The 16,765-nt window shown below is 37.9% G+C and overlaps 1 non-coding gene across 1 annotated transcript; it reads right to left on the reverse strand.

The window, feature by feature from the left end:
• Nucleotides 1–6,067: 6,067 nt before the first annotated feature.
• Nucleotides 6,068–6,140, reverse strand: trnav-aac (transfer RNA valine (anticodon AAC)). The gene has a single exon. It is a non-coding gene; the product is annotated as a tRNA-Val (tRNA).
• Between the last annotated feature and the right edge of the window lie 10,625 nt (nucleotides 6,141–16,765).

Here is a 16,765-nt window from a genome sequence, read left to right on the forward strand (position 1 = left end):
CCTCATTCCTCATTTTTTCCCCAAAAATAACTAGTATTGATGTCACTTTTCCTTTTTCTTTTCATTGTGGCCGCAAGTGTCAACAAATGAACATTTCATGGTTAAAATCCTTGTATTTTTCTCCCTGTATTTCTTCTTTTCCCAGTTTGACAGTAGGATGTAACCTGCTTTAACTGTTCAGGCTTATTGCTCACAATATTGATCACACTGTGACTGAAACTGAAGCCTCTGAAACAGTGACCCTTTGAATGAACAAACTGAACCTTTAGCATATATTCCATTCATTACATATTTAACTTGACTTTAACCCTTTCATGCATGAATTATGAGAACCTTAATCAAGATTTTTTTTTTCCTGAGTGTTTTTATTCCTCTTTAGGCATGAAAAAAAAAAAACAATGTGATTGAAATTTTCTTTTAAATCAACCTGTTTTTCATGGAGTTACAAAAATGTCCACTCAGCTACACCATGAATTTTATTCTTGAAGCAAAGAAACATGTATTTAAAACCCAATATCATAAAGTGATATGAAAACAGTGAAATGAAACCATGTTTAATGCAGCTAATCTGATGTTTTCTCACATTTTAACATATTCTAATACTGGTTATTACTCACTTCATGGAGATAATATGCAAAAAATAAATATTAACAATAGATTTCCACTCAAGAACCAATCAAAAACAGCAAAGTTACAATAATGGTATGAATTGCAGTTTATGAGATGATGCATAATTGTCCACTGTGTTGGTTGATATGGAACTAAAACAACAAAACCCATGAATATACAAGAGTAAAGCTGTAGAGTAATTGTCCATTGTAGTGACCACTATGCATGAAAGGGTTAATTTTGTGTTAGGGAAACTGACTTCAGGTGGTAAAGCTGGGCGGATCAGTCGCTTCACTCTGCCGGGTCACAGACTCTGTTTCCGGACACATACTAGCCACTTTTACACAGTTCCCGGTAAAAAGGCCAGATGGTGATCCCACCTTTTTTCCACTATTGACTGATTTCCACAGCCAAGCCAAAGGAGGAACAGAGGTGAGACAGGCTGGACTTTTACACAGCGGACCTGCATTCTGGAATCAAAGGGGCGGTGACGCAGCACTCATTTTAAAATCCCCCCGGTGCGGCAGAGACAGCGGGCGCATATGGAGGCACTGGCATGGATTCTGTGGCCCTGCCGGCTTCGTGCCCGCCACCGCAGAATCATGCGTAATACTTGTACTGTCAAGATCAAGAAAACCAAAGCCAATTATTTCCTATCACAAACTGCACAAAATCTAATTAACCCCTCGAAATTCTGGAAAACCATCAAATCCATTTCTGAAATTACTAAAGGTTCTGAGCTACCTCCATGCATTGTTAAAGACTGAAAAAATCTTGGACAAAGCCAAAATGTTTACTTGTTTTAATGAGCACTTTATTGTCTCATGGTTTTTAATTTGAGTCTTTAAACCCTACAAATGTAAATTCCACGCTTAATTTTTTCCCCACTAATTCTGATTACACTGGTCTACAATTTTTTAGAAATGATTTGCTTCATAGATTAAATGTGCTAAATGTTACTTATTTTAATAAGATTAATTGGAAAATAAATGACAAAAGTGCTGATGTTTTCAAGGTATATGATTAAGTGTTATTGCACATATTGGTTTACTTACATTTATATAATAGTTTTATAAATCTTCCACTAAATAGAACCTGTAAAGTGAAAGTATTCTAATGTGCAGACAGTGTTTTGAAGTAGATCTTGTAGCTCTGAGACAAATATTCCTTTTGAGTCAAACCCATTCTGTCATTAATTCTTGAATTTCATATTTTGACCCAAGGCTGTATCTTGGAAAGTTCAGCCAACCAGCATTTTTTACTTGATTTTTCTTTATCGGTGACTCTCATGTGGTAAAATTTCATTACTTTTATTCTGGAAGCATTTTCCTTGTAGACCAGTGTTATCAGACACAGTCAAGACATTCTTTTAATTTTAACCCTATTTTAGTTCCTGAGGTGCATGAAGCCCTCAAGCTCTTAGACACAGCAAAAGTTGAAGGCCCTGATAAACTCGAGCCTTACTATTTAAAGTTAGCATCTGATTTTATTGCCCCACCCTTGACTCACATTTTTAACTTGTCCTTGGTCACTGACACCATACCTTCTATCTGGAAGTCTGCCCTTAGCACTCCTCTGCTCAAAGGGGACGACTTCATGATTTTAAACAATTACAGGCCCATCTCCAAGCAAAGCGTCCTGGCCAAGGTTCTTGAGTCCCTGGTTAGTGATCAGATGAAGGATTTTTAAATGAGCACAGTATTTTATCTGACTTTCAATCTGGTTTAAGAAAAAGACACAGCACAGTTACAGCAGCATTTAACGTTTTTAATGATTTCATAGATTTTATTGATAACAAACAGCACTGTGCAGCCCTTTTTATTGACTTGTAAAAAGCTTGTGACACTGTGGACCACTCTATTCTTGTACATAGATTATTTAAAGCAGGACTGTCAGAACAAGCAGTTGGCTGGTTTAAAAATTACCTGCCGAACACTAATCAGTGTGTGCAGGCAGACGGCTATACTCCCAGCTCACTCACCTTGACAAAAGATCTGCCACAAGGATCAGTCCTGGGGCTATTTTTGTTCATACTTTACATCAATAACATAAATCAGAATATATCAAATGCATAATTTCATTTTTATGCTGACGACACAGTTATATACACTTATGCTTCCACACCTGTCCAAGCCCTTATCCAGTTACAACTTGCTTTTAACATTGTCCAACAAAATTTTCATGATTTAAGACTGGTTTTAAATGCAGATAAAACAAAAGTCATGATGTTCTCAAATTCAAGGTCCAAACTTTCAAACCTGCTTTCACTTACCACTACTCACGGAACTCAGATAGAACTTGTCCCCAGGCCCAGCTCATGGCATAGGCTATATAGGCAGTTGGGGTGCCAATCGCTGGAGGGGGTGCCGCTGGTAGGCAAAAAATAAAATACATAAATAAATAAATAATAGTAAGAATAATTATAGTAAATAAAGAAATACTAGTACTGATAAAGTGATAATTTCTTATTAACTGTCTTAAAAATAAGGAAATGATGGGACAAAACCAAAAAACAAAACACCAACCCCCCTCTGTAATTTCTCAGGTGAGCTCTCCCTGAACCAGTGCTCTCTGTGCACATGCCTGAGTGACAGAGACAGAGCGGAGCTGAATGAGTGTCAGCCAGGTGTTGAACTAGCATCCAGGTAAAGGTGGGTGAGTTTATCACCATGAAAAGGCTTTCCAAGCCCTTAGCCGCACAGTTTCGCAGCAGAGAAAAGAGGAGGCAGAAAATTAGTCCAATTATAGAGGTATGTAACCTTTTATAATGTTTGATAAACGTTTGATGGTACTAGCAACAGCTAGCTGAATTGAAATGAAGCAAAGTTGGCAAATAATTGAACTGTAGATGATTAAGATATCAGATATCTGCTAAGGTGTCTGGTTTACTGCTGGTTAACTGGTTTACATATGTTTCTATATGGTTTACTACTGGTTAACTGGTTTATATGTTACTATCTGGTTTAGTGCTGGTTAGCTGGTTTATATGTTTCTATCTGGTTACCTCCGCCAAGGAGGTTATGTTTTTGCCGGCATTGGTTTGTCTGTCTGTCTGTCTGTCTGTCTGTCCTTGTGCAAGATAACTCAAATTTATGGAGGGATTTGGATGAAAATTTCAGGAAATGTTGATACCGGCATAAGGAACAAATGATTAAATTTTGGTGGGCATGGGGGGGCCACTGATCTGCCCTGGCGGAGGTCTGCGCTCTCTGAGTGCTTCTAGTTTCTATATGTTTCTATCTGGTTTACTGCTGGTTAGCTGGTTTATATGTTTCTCTCTGGTCTATCTGGCAAATTCATATCTCACCTAGAGTGCCCAAATGGCTTGAACAGGCCCTGCTTGTCCCGACCTATAAATATCTAGGTATTTTAATTGACAGCTCCCATTCTTTTTCCATTCATATTCAATAGCTTGTTAAAAAACTAAAATTAAAATTTGACTTTTTCTTCCGAATAAAATCATGCCTCTTTTTCAAATCAAGAAGGAGACTGATTTCAGCTACATTTCTGTCTGTGTTAGATTACGGTGATGTCTTGTACATGCATGCCTCCTTCCACATCTTACAGTCACTGGACACTGTGTATCATAGAGCTCTGAGGTTCGTCACCATTTTTAAATCTCTCACTCATCGTTTCCTATATGCTCGAGTTGGATGGTCTTCTTTATCGGCTCATAGACTTAGTCACTGGCATATTTTAATTTATAAGTCTATTCTAGGTATGCTCCTATCCTACCTTCTGACCTACATCAGTCGATCTTCAGATTTGCAGCTCCATTCACTTGGAATAAACTACAAAAAGACCTGAAACTTAAAGATCTGGTTTTGCTAGACACTTTCAAGAGGATGATGTATGACTTAAAGACGGAGACATCTGGCTGCAGATGTTTTGTCTGATGCACTTTATGTTCATCTCATGGGCACTTTTCGCAAAGTTGGCTTTGGAAGGTTTAACTTGATTTTGTGGTTTTTTTGAAAACTTGTTTTTGTTTTTATGTATGAAAGTTTGTGTCTGTTTGTAATTATTTAATGTACTGCTGCCAGTCTTGGCTTGGACTATCTTGAAAAAGAGGTTTTTAATCTCAATGAGGTAGGGATGCAAATTATCGATTAATTCATTAATCATTAGTTGGTTGACCTTATCGATCGATTAACAATTAATTGATAAGCGGCGATTTTCCTGAGAACCTGAATTTCTTTTTCAATGTGGTCTTTAAGAATAAAAGCTAGATATTGTTTATATACTTCATGAAAAAAACATGTCATATTCCTTAATGATTGATTTATTGAACCATTGGATACAGTCAGCGTTTCCTGTGGAATTCATCTGTTGATGTGGCGGTGTGTAATGGGGGGGTGCACGCGCATGCATTTCGCTGGTGGGTGGGTGCACACGCGTGCGTTTCGTCAAGGGGGGGGGGTTACTTGGCCGCATGTGCGCAGCACGGCCGAGAGAAGCGTGCGTGTTGGTTGATAACCGCGCGTGCATGTATCACTTTCCATCCTACTTATAATACTATAGGGGAACGGGGCGGTGCAGTCCGTGCCCCTGCAGAAGTGAAAGTGAAACTTTTCACTCATTTACTTTTTCCTCCTGAAGCTTCGCAAATGTATTACATACCTGTGGCCCGAATCAGGAGCCTGGATGATGTTTTCAACTTCTGTCTCACTGACCGTGGACTACACCAACCTCCAGGGAAAACGCTCCGATGCCAACCCCACATTTGTGTGTGTATTTAGGCGGGGGTGTACCGCTCCCGGTCTGTGTTTGGTTCCACCATGTCCATAAAGACATTCTAACTCATCAACGCCATGATCCGCTATCCCAGCTGCAGCGTTGCAGTGCGGACAAACCGGCAGCCTTCGGACAGGTGTAGACAGGTGGACAAGGGCAATTAACCGACAATTAATAATTTAATCAAGCAAATTCATATCGACAATTAATTGTTAGTCGATTAATTGTTTACATCCCTACAATGAAGTTTTCCTGGTTAAATAAAGGTAATAAAAAAATGCCACTGCCTCCATATGCTCTAAAATTTGCCCCCCTGTAGATCCACCCCTGCTCAAGATCAAAGGTCACAGACCTGAATGAAAGTCCATATATGACTTCTTATCAGTGCTCAGTAGTAACTAGTGAATATCTGTAACCATTTCCTTGTTATTAGCCATCAAAATGTGGACCATTATAAGTCAAGTCCAATTTTTCTTATTTAGAAAATTTGCCAAAAATCAAAATATCTCAAACTGTGAACATACTTTGTAGACATTGTCCCAAGGAAGCTACATATAAAATTTGAAAGGAATCCAAACTGTAGTTTTGTGGGAGAAGATGTTTGAAGAAATTACTAGCAAAGAGAACACCAGACACGGTGCCTTTACAACAGGTCATGACCTAACAGCTGGTGAGATAAGTATGCAACAACACGCACTCAGAATGAGTGTGCTAAACAAGAACATGTTTCCGCCCGGTCTCGAACCGGGGACCTTTCGCGTGTTAGGCGAACGTGATAACCACTACACTACGGAAACTGAGATTCACAGTGTTTACACACTCAGAGGAATGGGCAAAAGTGTCAGATTACTTTTAGCTTTGTTGTTATTTAGGGTCAAAATGAGCATACATATTTATTTGTCATTCTCTTTTCTTCAGATACACAAAGAAAATATAGGAAATATATGTACAGCCTTAAAACACAAAAAAATGAAAAACAGGTCGAAAAGGTTAAAGTGACTATTTAGTGTGACCGCTGACCTCATGACAAGAAACAGCAGAAACAGAAACATCTGATGTGTTGAATGAAACCTGATACAAAACTTCAGAAAAATGTAAGGCAATAAATCTCATATTGTCTGAACAAAAGGGTTAAAGACTTATTAAGTGCAAAGGGAGGTCACACTAAATATGAGCACTTTGGTTTATAGAAGCTGTTTGTTTTGTTTTTTTTTTACCTTAAACTTGTTTTTGTTGCCATACATACTTCACATCAGTGTTTCTCAAACTGGGGTGGGGGGCAAGAAGCAGCGTCGGTTCTAGTCTGTCATCTCAAGTGTCAGTAGAACTATATACATATAAACCAACAGGACAAAATTATTAGAATAATTATTATAATTCAGGGACAGAGATCATTTGCCCGTCACTCGGTTTTTGTCCCTTCCTTGGGTGGTGATTGAGAGACTGTGTGTGTGTTTTACTGGCATTGTGTTGCCCAATCTGTGTGTTTTATTGCCATTGCTTTAGTCAGTGTGTGCGCACCGGGCCAGCTGCTCTGCAGGAGCCCAGAGATGGTGCTCAGCCCAAGAGCACGTCAGAAAGCCACAGATACAGTGAAACTCCGATAGAGAGAATCGTAGTTTTAAACAGAAACCCCGACAGGTGCAGCAGTGACCTCGATAGGGGCAAAAGAGAATGAGGGGGGTGGTTTATTTCCCCACGGCTCAGAAACGGATGACAGACTGTATGACAGGCTGTATGAGTGACACACCTGTAGTTGTGTGTTCTTAACCTGTCTCTTTTCCATTTTTGGAAAGCACTGTGAATTACCCTGTGTATGAATTGTGTTATACAAGTAAATTTGCCTTGCCTTGTATTTTTCAGTTCTTATCTGTATTCTTCTAGTCTTTTCATTAATCTATAAATATTTATATAAATACCAAATTTTTTAGGTTTGTCTTTATACTTGATTTGTGGGTTTTCTACCTGTCTTTTCTCTGCTCTTGCTTGTTGTATGCTGTTGCTCTTAACTGTGAAATTTTCCCCCAGTGGGATAAATAAAGTCATTTCTTATTTTATCTTATTGTACCTCATCTTATCTTATCTCACCTCATGTCACCTAATCTTATCTTCTTATCTCACCTCACCTTATTTTATCTTAAAATGTAAAAGATGGTTTGCATTTTTCTCATCAATCTTGCACAAAATCACATAATATTAACCCATGCCTGCATATGCATTATATTTTCAGGGTTTGCAGCATTGAAGTGATAGGACCCAAAATGACCTCTAATACCAAGAGCATTTCATAGAGACTATTTGTATGTTTATGTAAAAAAAAAAAAAAAAAAAAAAAAAAAAAAAAAGAAGAAGCTAAATTATAGCATGTTGCATGTAACTTCTTAAATAATATGAATAATATGCAAAAACCTTGAAGCACAGAGTTTCACTTCACAACAGTTCAGTTCCCTGCCATTGTTGTTTTTACATTGTGCGTTTTTAGAGGAGGAAGAGGATGTGTGCTGTATTTGAGACCGTTGTGAATCACCCTGTTCAGGAATGTAACGTTCAATCCACAAAATCTGTCTGAGGAAGGTTCTCCAGGAAAAACTGTCAGATCAGTAAGATAGCATATCTGATAGACAATAGTGAAATGATCAAAATAAAGCAGAAAGGAAAGGAGTTACACATTCAATCATTCCACACTTATGTCAGTGAATTCACCAGACTTGTGAACAGTGTAATGTTAGGTTTGTGGTTGACCTGCTTCAGTATAGTTATGGATCTAAGCCAAGGTAACAGGCAGTCAAACACAAAATTACCGGCATGAACAAACAACTTCAACAAAAACTGTCCAGATGCAACTTTTACATGTGGTAGTTTAACCGTACTCAGCCAACAACATCATTTAGCTTAAAGGAATCTATACTTTAAGGCTAAATCTCGTCACAACTGTTTTTAGGAGGATGGAATATATCATCAGTTGGAAAAAAGCAGGGTGTTAACGGGTGAGTTATACTTTTACCTAAAAAAAAAGCATATTATTATTGCACCTAATGTACAGTGTAGATTCACCAAAGCAAAGCCTACGTAGACATGAACCCATACTTAACGCTCAGCAGTCATTGTTAGTATTATACTTAGGTATTTTCAACTCAAGCCTGGTCACAGGATTTTGTTGTTTGTATAAACCTCAGAAAACATCAGTACACCTTGAAAGTGCTTATTCTGTGACTTCTGTAATGTGTGTGAAGAGATTAGTCTTATATTGTCTGCTTTGAGGTGTGAAATGAAGGACTGTTGAACTATCAAAACAGATAAATTACAAAAATTTCAAAATTTGACCAATATGTAAAAATCACCAGATATTGTCTCTAGTATTTCCTAAATAAATGATCAGCACATTTTGAAACATATTTGATAATAGCTCTTTTGATTCATGTGGTTTTATGCTGTTTTATTGTTATTTTACATATTTATTATGCTCGACTGTGTTGTGCATGTTTGATTTTAACTATTTATTACAGATTACTTTTAAGACGCATGTATAGCAGTGAATTTTGTGGCATTTTTTCTAATTCTACGATGATGCTAAAGCTGTTCTGTTCTGCTCTATTCTTCAATTCTTTCCTTAGTTACAAACTCATGACATTCTCATAATCAAAACATACTCACACATCCTAAACTGACTCAATGATTATATTGTTTTGCACAATGTATGATTTAGAAAATAATCATTACTAAGAAGTAGACGTTATATTTTATGGTTCCGACTTTCTTTATTTTTGTCTTGTGGAAAATTACTGTAACACAGATGTTTGTTTTTTAATGTCAGCCAGCAAAGTAATTTCCTTCAAATTCCGCACCAGCAACTGGAAAATGCAGTTAGTCATCAACAAAAATAGTCTCAGCCATATTTGGTGTCAAGTATCATCAAGGCTCAAATTACTGTCATAGAAAACTAACAATATGCACCAGTGTAACATGAGCGAAATCTGTAACACCTTGAAAGGACCTTGAAATTATTGTAACGTGGCGAAGTTCCCTGAATGTCTGCAGCAAATTAGAAACAGCATAAATCAGTGTTTTTCAACCTTAGGGTCACCTGGAATTCAAATGGGGTCACCTGAAATTTCTAGTAATTGATAAAAATACTAAAAAAACAAAAAACTTATCAATAAAAAATATATAGTGAGTTGAGACAATCACAAAACATAACTAGAAAAGCACTCTGAGAGCGTAGATCTCTGCCAAGGCAGATCAGCCCCCCCATCACCACCAAAATTTAATAATTTCTTCATTGTGCCAGTATCAACATTTCCTGAAAATTTCATCCAAATCTGTCCATAACTTTTTGAGTTATCTTGCTAACAGACAAACAAACAGACAGACAAACCCTGATGAAAACATAACCTCCGCCGTTCCTTGGCAGAGGTAATAAAAAACTATTATTTAATGATTCAATATACAGTATATTTCATTAGAATAAAAAAAAACAGACACTTTTCCTCGTAAAAATGAAGTTCAAATAAAATGCAGGATATAATATCTGAGAGGGCATATCTTGATTGACCCGATGATGTGACCGCTACTACACTTCAACCTGCCTGGACACAGAAAACCGGACCAAACAGAGAATAGAAAGATTTCTTCACCCGCCTGGGCCCGCTAAGACATCTGCAAGGGAAACGGAGAAGCAAACACCAAAAAGGTGCATTATATACATTAAATAGCCTAAATGTCATCTAAAATTAACGTTTATTTGCAACACAGTATAGCAAACTATTACATGAGCAAAAGCGCATTAATTTCAGCAAAAAAATGTCTCCGTTTTGTATGTCTGGGGTCACCAGAAATTTATGATGTTAAAATGGGGTCACGAGCCAAAAAAGGTTGGGAACCACTGCCCTAAAACAAAGTCATGACTTGCTATAACTGCAGGATGTTTCAAAGCTATTTTTGTATGTACGTTCTGGTGAAGATGGAGCTAGAAATTTTGTGTGTAATGCTAACAATGGCAGTCATCTTAACCCTGCCCAGCAGTCTGGCTACACCTCTGCTGTTTGAATGGCGCACAGGGAAACTAACGTGCTGTAGGCACAACACATAAAGAAAATTAATATAACTAAAAGGTTCAATGTTGAAGATTTAGCATGTGCTTGAGTGTGTATGAAGTTTGTGTTTAGTCCATTTTGTCTTGGTAGACAGTTGTTTTTTGTTGTTCCTCTACTCAACTTTCTAAGCTAAGGATGTTCTCGGGTTGCCTTTATCCATGGTAACAGCCAGTACTCTGATTTCTATGTAAGACTATTCATTTCTAGTAGTATTAGGCTGAATCCCAATTCACCCCTTGGCCCCTCCCCCTTACCCCTACCCCTCTGTTTTGCACATACACGTGAAGGGGTAGCGTTGTCCCGACTCTCAATTAGATGGAGGGGAAGGGCTAAGGCGGAGGGAGGGCTGTATAGCCCTGGAAATGGAGATATTTCCAGACCGCACTACAAACGGAGGGGTAGGAGAAATGTCCCATAATAAAAACAGCCAAAAAGTGCAGCAGTGTGATGAAAGACACACACAAATGTATTTATTTTCTTCGTAAACAACTTGATTATTTGATCGACCGTTTAATACCATTTCAATCTGTTGTAGATCACATTTCTGCAGTTTATAGCTGATAGCTGGAAAAAAGACGACCAAAGCCCATGGAACAGAGATGGTTACAGCTGTTGACGCTATGGTGAATACTTTCGGAAACAAAGTTGTCACATCTGTTTATAGTGGCATCAATTGACTGCTGACGACGAAACAGGTCGCAAAGGGTTGTCCCATTTCATAGGGGAATGTTTCAACCCCTACCCCTTGCTGCTCCGTTTCAAGGGGTAGTGGCAAGTGCAAGGGCCAAGGGGTAGGGGTAGGGGTAAGGGGGAGGGCTAAGGGTAAATTGGGATTGGGCCCTAGTGTTCCCTCTGGCTACATCCTTGACCTCCTGTTTTTTCATTTTATAGCATATTAATCCATGAATGAGTGCTGTACATTTTTGTTACTAAATGCTAATTAGTTTGTTGGGATGTGTGATACTGTATGTTGAATTTAATAAACAGCCTTCAACCATGTCAACATCAACCATGTATTTTTATTATTTGTGAAGGTACACAATATGGACAAAAGTATTCAAAAGTATTAAACTTTAAGGAAATATTGATGTTTATAAACTATATGGATATGGATAAAACTATTGGGACACATCATGGCTACAGGTTGTAAGAGGTCCTCTTTATGTTGATTTGAGATATAACAATACATGTTTCAATACATGACACATGACATAATTAAGAAAACACCAATTATTTACATAAAAACATATGATTAGGTAAGCATTGAATAAAATAAATAAATCAGCTAAAACTAGACAATACATAGATGAATAAATAACATACAGTAAAATATTAAATGCATGATATCAGCTATAAAACCTGGAGTCTAATGATTAGAAGCTCTAGCAACAAGTTTGACTAAACCAAAACAACCATGTCAGTGATCCATGGACACTGACATCAGGTTTTAGAACAAAAAAAACATCATCATAAAAGGACTTCTACTGTTTTCCATATTCAATTTCTGTGGTAGCTATGATTTTTTTTTCAGGCACTGATATTAAAATGATCACAATTTTGGATCAGATTTGTGGTCAAGTGCATTTGAAAGGATAGCATGATATAATAAACCAGTGTTTCTCAACAAAGGCCCACCATTGGCTTACATGGGGTCTTTACGTGTGTGTGTGTGTGTGTGGGGGGGGGGGGGGGGTCGAGTGATGTATAATGTTATGATGTACAACAGTAGTCACTAACACCCCCTCTGTTGTGCCTGAGTGCTCCACTCTCAGCTTTCTCATTCCTAACGCCCCTGACGATGTCACTCGTGCACCCTCGATTTGCTCGCGTCCCCTGGGAGAGAGTCTGTAACCCCCCAGTTGAGGACCACTGTAATAAACAAATTGACAAATGATTTGTTTTTCCACCTGTTAGTTTTCCAGCCTAATATGATATTTTGTGGAATTCGACTGTTTCTTCAGTGAGTCTAATATTTTGTTCATCTTGAAATATTATTTTAATTTAGATCGTTGAAGTCAGTAGTAGTTAGGATTCCTTTGTTTCACTAGATTTCTTTGTTTCACTGGTTAGTGGGAAGGTTTTTAGGATAGTATGGGTCACATCTTGGTCAACATACTAAACTGGCAGATTTATGAACACAGGGCTTAAGTTTTACCTTAGGCACACTTTCAAATACACATGCCCACATAGGATCGTAAACCACGGGAGATAAGATGTTAACACACTGTCAGTATGGGGTTTTATATTGAGCTGAGGTATCACATCTGCTTGACTTTAGAGTCAGATGACACCAGTCCATTTTTCTGTGACCCAACCCACCTAGCGCAAGGGGGTCAGCCCATAGTTTGAAGATCAGTTTATAAAAGTGATATGCGTTGGAATGTCTGGATTCATTTCCTGCTTGGTGTGTGGATCCTCAGAGCTGAGTCATACTTTGTACTTTGTTTGTGGTCAGATAAGCCAAATTAAATGTATAAAAATGAGACCTAAAAGAATCCGGACTTTTTCTTGGAGCTTCCAACAAAAGAACATGTTAACAGTCTGCTGTGGTTCAGGAAGTAGAGCTGGTCTTCCACAAACCAGAGGGTGGAAGACTGGATCTCCAGCTCCTGTCACTGCTCCCGGACTGTGACGTATTAAAAAACCTTCTGTAGGGCTTTAGGGTGGAAGAATGTTGATGTGCAGTTACCTTGTGTCAGTTCCGTTATACCGGAACAATACCTTTTTGCAGTGTTGTGCAAATGTTATTTTGACTCTCTTTTAATTTGTTTTTAGCTTACCGCCCGACAGGCCGTAAGCTATTGTTGTCATGTGGTGCCTGGCGGCGGCGGCAGCTGGCATCGTCATCTGTCATCGTCTATCGTCATCTGTTGTCCGTTACAAAACTTTCAATCGTCTTCTCTGAAACTACAATTCCGATTGACTTCAAACTTCGTATACAGCTTCTTTATTATCGTGTCAACAAAAGTTAGTGAAATTATTTGGATCCGGATCTGATTCTGGATTTGGTGCAACTTTGAAAAATTTCCCCATTATTAGAGATAGGAAATGGATCGATGCAATAACTCAGTAAATATAAATGATATCAAGTGTAAATTTCTACAGTCCAGCCCTGATGGGGAGATGACCAAAACATAATGTCCACATGCTAATCAGGATCTTCTTCTGGATCCGGGAACTTATGGAAAATTTAACATGGGCTCTTATGGGGAAAAAATTTCAATCGTCTTCTTCTCCCAGACTACAGTTCTGATTGACTTCAAACTTGGTATACAGCTTCTGTATGATGATGTCAACACAAGGTATTAAAATTATGTTGATCCGGATCTGATTCTAGGTTTGGTGCAACTTTGAAAAATTTCCCCATTATAAGAGATAGGAAGTGGAATGATCCAATAAATCAGTATCAATGATATCAAGTTGGAATTTGAATTTTTTTACAGATCTGATTGGAATATGACCAAAACATGGGCTATTTCTGTAATATAATAAATACACATAACTGGGTGATAATAAATGGCATCTGGATACATTTCCCAAAGCTTTTGATTTGGCCGGTAAGCTACAGGGCCATTGGTCCTATTTTTGTTTGCCTGGTAGTTTTCCTGCTCTGTGCAGAAACAGCAGTGGTAACACCAGACTGCTGGGTAGATTGAACCAAACAGAAGACATTAGCATCACACAACCCCCATCAGGATTTACCTTGAATAACACGTAACTCATATAGATCATAAGGTAGCATATTAACTTTAGCGATAGTGCACCCAGTATGGTTATCATGGTGTTTAAAGCCCCCCGCTTTGACTTGTCAATCAGCTTCCTGTCCCTGCCCACCTCCCCTGGCCCTGGACGAATCAGAACAATGAGAACAGAAAAGCTGCAGAAAGAAATAAAAGCTGCACATAGAAGCAGAACCAAAATATCCAAAATTACACTAGCTCTTTGATATACGCTAGGAACATTTGCTTTAATGGACAGTCCAAAGCTCAACAGCCAAACACATCCAATGCTGAGGTTTCTGATCCTGACTCCGCCCGCCTGCTTCAGGCCCTGGTAAGCAATGGGGTGAGCAACAGCCAGGTAGCGCTCCACACAGGTGAGGACGTGGAAGAACATCTGTCCATATGAAACCATAATGATGATGCCTGACCCCAACATACCCAGACTGGTGGTCCCAGTGAACAAGTCCCAACAATACAAGCAAAAACCCACTATATTGATCATCTCCAAAGTAACCATGTGAAAGGTGAAGACATCAGAGTGAGTTGCTACCATGGAAAAACAGTGCTGTTTCTTCCATCGCTGGTAGCCAATGTAGAGGACAGAGATGAAGACCGGAAGGAAGAGGATGTAGACAATGAGCCAAGACAAAAGGATGAAAGAGCTGGTTCTGGACTTCAAACAGTCAGGATTCTGAGAAATGACGGATGAATTGGAGGAGTTGACTGATGTGTCCATTTGTGAAGAAAACTGAGGAAGTGGTAGAGACGAAAGAGACGTGAGGTTAAGGATGGACTTACATCACAACCCTATAGCTACCTATAAAAAGATGAAGCAAAAAAAGAGGGTGGATTTTACAACTTCAAGTCTTCTGCAAAGAAGAATGGGAGAAAATACCAAATAGGAAAAGACACAAGAGTTCTTACTAAGTACTGAGTGTGGAGGGTTTCCAGACTTTTGCATATGCTACAACTGTGCATATCTTTATATTTATTTATTTATTTATTTAAATAATTTTTGAGTAATTTTTGAAACAAAAACTGTCAGTGCATTAATGCTGTTCTTGTGTCCACACCATAGGGTGACTGTGTTTACATCATTTCAATGAGGGAAATCACTAAATTGTGCTACTTTTGTAGTACTAACCTTCGAACTTCTGTAGAAACTCATCTTGATAGTCCAAACCTTTCAACCAATTATAGGCATTTACTTATAGAAACAAAAAAAAAAAAAAAAACAAATGGAAGAATGACAGATATACTTCACATATGAAGAAAGACATAGTAACCATAGATATGTGTTTGTCTGCTTGCACTTGCAGTATTTGAGTAGCCGGGTTTGGACTATGTGGTGAAAACCATCTAAAATATTTTATGAATCATCTTTGGTGATTCCTCTGATAAAGTTTTAGACTGAAAAAACAAAAACTGAAAATGTCGAGATGAAAAATATCTTTACACAAGTAATTAACTTATCAACTGATATCCATGTCCATAACATGACATGACTGAATTCTGTTTAACTCTGTTTTTCTATTAATGACAATTTAGGAGCATTCAGAATGTAAGATTAAACTCATGTTAGATAATATGTGTTTTGGTCTGTATGCCTTTAAAATATTTACAGATTATCTTGTCAGAAGGGTTTTGAAAATAATAATATATTTAATTATGATGATCTAACTGACCTGGTCGACAGTGATGGTTCTTCTTATGGGTTTTCCTGGCTGAACGTATGATCTCTTGTTTGACTGACAGATTAAAGGACATGCTTTGAGCAGGACTGTGTTATATTTTTTACATATTCTATTATAGGAAAATGATCTTGTGGGACAATGAATTAGATTACGCAAATTTTTTCAGCTAAACATTCATTCACTCACAGGTGCAGGGTTAGCTTCGTTAGCTTGTTCCATTCAAACACAGATGTGCTGTGAGTTTAATGCTAAGTAGTAAATGGTGGCTAACTCAAAACCTGTCTCCACCAAATTATATTTACAAATGTCACACAGGATAGAAATGTTCTTTCCCTTAAGAATAACCTCTATAAAAGTGATTTAAGTCAAAAGTAATAACATGGCATGGTATCACTGGACAGCATTAGTGTAGGTATGTCCACTAACACCAACAGAACACAGTCTATCATCAAGTATGTACAGTTCAATACAAGAAAAGCACTCGGAGAGCACAGACCTCCACCAAGACAGATCTGCCCCCCCCATTACCACCAAAATTTAATCATTTCTTCCTTGTGCCAGTATCAACATTTCCTGAAAATTTCATGAAAATCCGTTCATAACTTTTTCAGTTATCTTCCTAACAAAAAAACAAACACACAAAGCAAAACGATCACAATACTTCCTGGTGATGTAAAAAGACATGACAAACTGTGAAGCTGAAATTGAAGCACTGTGGTACTGTTTATCTTTCAAATGTTCATTTTGGTCAGTTTAAGATGTTGCAGCTCTTTCATAATTCATAGTTTTAGTTATTGTTTGTTCAGTATTAATTTAAATCCAAGCTGGACTGACTGTACATTGAAAATTAAATTCTCACTTTATGCAGTCATCTACACCTGGCTTTACTGCCTCCATCCATAATAATATACAT

The sequence above is a fragment of the Sphaeramia orbicularis genome, chromosome 3, assembly GCF_902148855.1.
Source record: "Sphaeramia orbicularis chromosome 3, fSphaOr1.1, whole genome shotgun sequence".
NCBI lineage: Eukaryota > Metazoa > Chordata > Actinopteri > Kurtiformes > Apogonidae > Sphaeramia > Sphaeramia orbicularis.